Source organism: Mus caroli, chromosome 1 (assembly GCF_900094665.2).
Source record: "Mus caroli chromosome 1, CAROLI_EIJ_v1.1, whole genome shotgun sequence".
NCBI lineage: Eukaryota > Metazoa > Chordata > Mammalia > Rodentia > Muridae > Mus > Mus caroli.
The window spans coordinates 5801178-5804897 of NC_034570.1; positions in this window are offsets into that span (position 1 = coordinate 5801178).

A 3720-nucleotide genomic window follows, 5' to 3' on the forward strand; every position below is an offset into this window, starting at 1 on the left:
GTCAGCCGACCCTGCGCCCTAGCTACCCCAGTGCTGTTCAGCCACAGCATCTCTGAAGCACCAAACAAGCAAGTGTGAAACCCTTTGTGTTTAGATCTAATAGGCTAAGAAAAAGACAAAAACGATTTGAAAACACTTTCATTTGTTGGCTACATGAGCATGACTGGTAATAACCATCTTGAGGAAGGAAATAATTTGGCTACTTATGGTTTAGGAATCCTGCCCCACCATCAGTGTCATACCTCCCAGTGACCTCCTAGCATACTGTGCCCTCTGCTTGAGTCATGTCAGTGTGGCAGGAACTGGAGAAAGGGGGATTCCATTGAGTCTAAAATCTTAGTTCAAGAATGGATGACTCATGGGCCATTGGCAATGTATCTTCCCAACCTGCAGTGCCCACTAAGAAGACACACACAGTCAGCACACAACAGAAGGCCTCCAGAACTGCAGCTTCTGACAGATGGCTCAATTATGGACTCAAAATAAATATAATATTTGTTACACAGAGAAATTGTAAAGTTAAATATGCTACTTGTTACATAGAGAAATTGTAAAATACTTTGATAATTAGTGAACCTAGACTCACCTCTTTCCTTGTCTGTGAGGGATTACCTTGATTGCATTAGCTGATATAAGACTCATCCAGACTATGAGTGGGGTCATTTCCTTGGCAGAGGATGCTGGGCTGTATAAAATGGAGAAATCAAGCTGAACACTAGTAAGCATTAGTTGTTCTGTTTCTTGGCTGTGGATGCCGTCTGACAGCTGCTTCAAGCATCTGCTCCTTTGACATCTCCCACCATGATAGACTGTATGCTGAACTGTGAGCCAGAATAAGCAACTTCTCCCTGGAGTTGCTTCTGTCAGGGTACTTTATCACAGCAACAGGAAATAAACTAGAATAGCATAAGTAAGTCAGGGCAGCCATGAAGTTGACAATGATAGATATTGAATTGATCTGACTCCTTCGTGGGCTGTCAAAAGAAGTAGGAAACATTGTCATAAATAGAGTATTCAGCCAAAGTGAATCCCTGTTGACCTCATTCTTTGTGAGTTCAACACCCACTAGGTGCTGAAGACACAGGGAAAAAGCAGGTGGGACAGAGATGAATCTTTGGTGACAGTGGGTATGATGTATGCTGGGATACAGGAGGAGCTGAGGCAGGGCTGCAGAGGAGGACTGACTGATCATTCAACCCAGGGGAATCTGGGATGCTGAAGAACCAGGAGGTTCTTGGTAACAAAATAGAAAGAGTTTTAGACAAAATGAAGAGAGAAACAAAGCCACCAGGGCCTGAGAAACTGCTTAGGAGACAGGGAAATAGCACATATAATAGAATAAGTATATTGGCTGGCTAAAATCAATATGTTTTCTCTGAAAAAAAAAAAACAAGAATTGTGTATAGTTGGAAAAACTGAAGGAAAGGCTATGCTGAGCCCTGTGTTTTACTGTGATTGACCATGGGGAGCCATGAATAGCCCACATGTAGAGCAGAACAAAACTGAATCTGGGCATTTCACTTACCCTCCAGTCATCACTTGAGTAAGTATAAGGGATTCAGTGAGACATCTGCAGAATTATGTCACACCCACACCTGTGTGGAGTGAACTGCTGAATGTCAAGTGAGTCAAGTGTTGTATGTGGTGGGACATTCCAAAGTGTGACTAAAAACGCACAGCATACAAAATGGCACTTGGTCCCATCAAGTTGTTAAGACAGAAGGTCAGCACCTGATGAGGGGGCATCTCCCACAGATTTCCCTTTGCTGGACAGGGCTTCTCTGGTGACACATGATGAGCATCTTACAGGTTTGTTTTGCCCATTCATCCACTTGTAAGATAGACATTTGTCAATATCTCTTGCATTCTAGCAATCTAAAGGTTATAAGAATACAGAGAAATCAAGAAGAGATAGCTTCAATCTCAAGAGAGTTTCTAGGGTGGGGCATAGCTTCGACAGTATGAAATCAGCAATGTGGACCTCATAACAACACAGACAAGATACTATAGAAATTTTAAATTATTTGGAATGCTGTAGTAACAGAATACAATTCAAAGGCTGCCTTAAGTCTTTACTTCTTGATTTAAAGTTCATGGATCCAGTACCTGTTAAAAATGTAGTATCTGCCCAGCGCTACTGTATTAAGATCTGTATTTTCAAGCCGGGTGTGGTGGCGCACGCCTTTAATCCCAGCACTCAGGAGGCAGAGGCAGGTGGATTTCTGAGTTCGAGGCCAGCTTGGTCTACAAAGTGAGTTCCAGGACAGCCAGGGCTATACAGAGAAACCCTGTCTCGAAAAAAAACAAAACAAAATAAAAAAAAATAAAAATAAAAATAAAAAGATCTGTATTTTCCTAAGACCCCTCTGGTGGTGTGTGTTCAAGCCTGAAGTATGCTATATTAAAGCTCATTTTAAATGTAATCCTTAGAAAAATAAGTAAGCCGAAAGTGACTAAAACTAAGTCACCCATTATGGCAAGATTAGTCTAACTACCATATAATCTTTCAAAATTAGTACTTCTTTCTCTCAAGTGCATCTTGTATTTCTAATTCTTATATTATTCCTCCTGAGAGGCATGCAGGTGTGCAGTGCACAAAGATAAAAAGAAAAGAGAAAAATTGGCCCTCACGGGGAAGCAGACAAGGCTGGCAACTACCAGCAGATTCAGTGCTAGAATACGACTCCTGTAAGCTTTGAGGTGCTCAGCGGGCAGAGCTTAGATCTCTGTTTCACCTGTCTGCCAGCTGCCCTGTTGCCCTGCCACATCAACACTGCCATACAAATTCATGTGCCAGCTCAGTGCACATGTCCACTAAACAATATCTAGGTATCAGCTAAATCCATTGAATGAACTAATAATACTTTAAGGTACCTAGCGGTGTCATCAAATGATTGCTGAAGTAAGTGTAAGAACAAATAGAAAGCAGATATTAGCAAAAGAGAAATAGCAAAGCAAAAGGGACAAGTGTTCAGAGGTGCTGGCTTAAGAAATCCTGGCAGGCTTCCTGCGGGAAGCACAAGGGAACAAGCCTTGGATGGATTGTACAAATTGGAAGTGGCCAAGTCTAGAGCAGCGGTCCTCAATCTTCCTAAAGCTGCTACCCTTTCATACCATTCCTTATGTTGTGGGGGCCCCCAACCATAAAATTATTTTTTTTGCTACTTCATAACTGTAGTTTTTCTACTGTTGTGAATTGTAGTGTAAATATCTGATATGCAAGATATCTGATATGTGACTACTTGGAAGGGATTGTGACCCACAGGTTGAGAACCACTGGTCTTGCGCTTTATTTCCACTTTTAGGCATGTATGCATGTGAGTGTGAGTGTGAGTGTGAGTGTGAGTGTGAGTGTGAGTGTGTGTGTGTGTGTGTGTGTGTGTGTGTGTGTGTGTGTGTGTGTACTATGTATATACAGGTACAGATGGTACACAGACAAGATGTCAGTTCTCCTAGAGCTGCCTCGTGCAGTGTTGGGAATTGAACTTGGTTCCTGTGCAAGAACAGTAAACATGCTTAACCTCTGAGATGTCTCCCCAATCCCTCAGCACATTTTTTATGATAGGTAGGGATGTAACTCAGGAGCAGAGAACTTTTCTAGCATGTGTGAAGCCCTAAGTTCTACATATAGCATCACAAAAATTAACTAAAACCTAAAAAGGGCATTTATACCAAAACATTGAGGATTGGAAAGATGACTAATTTCTCTGAAGAACTGGA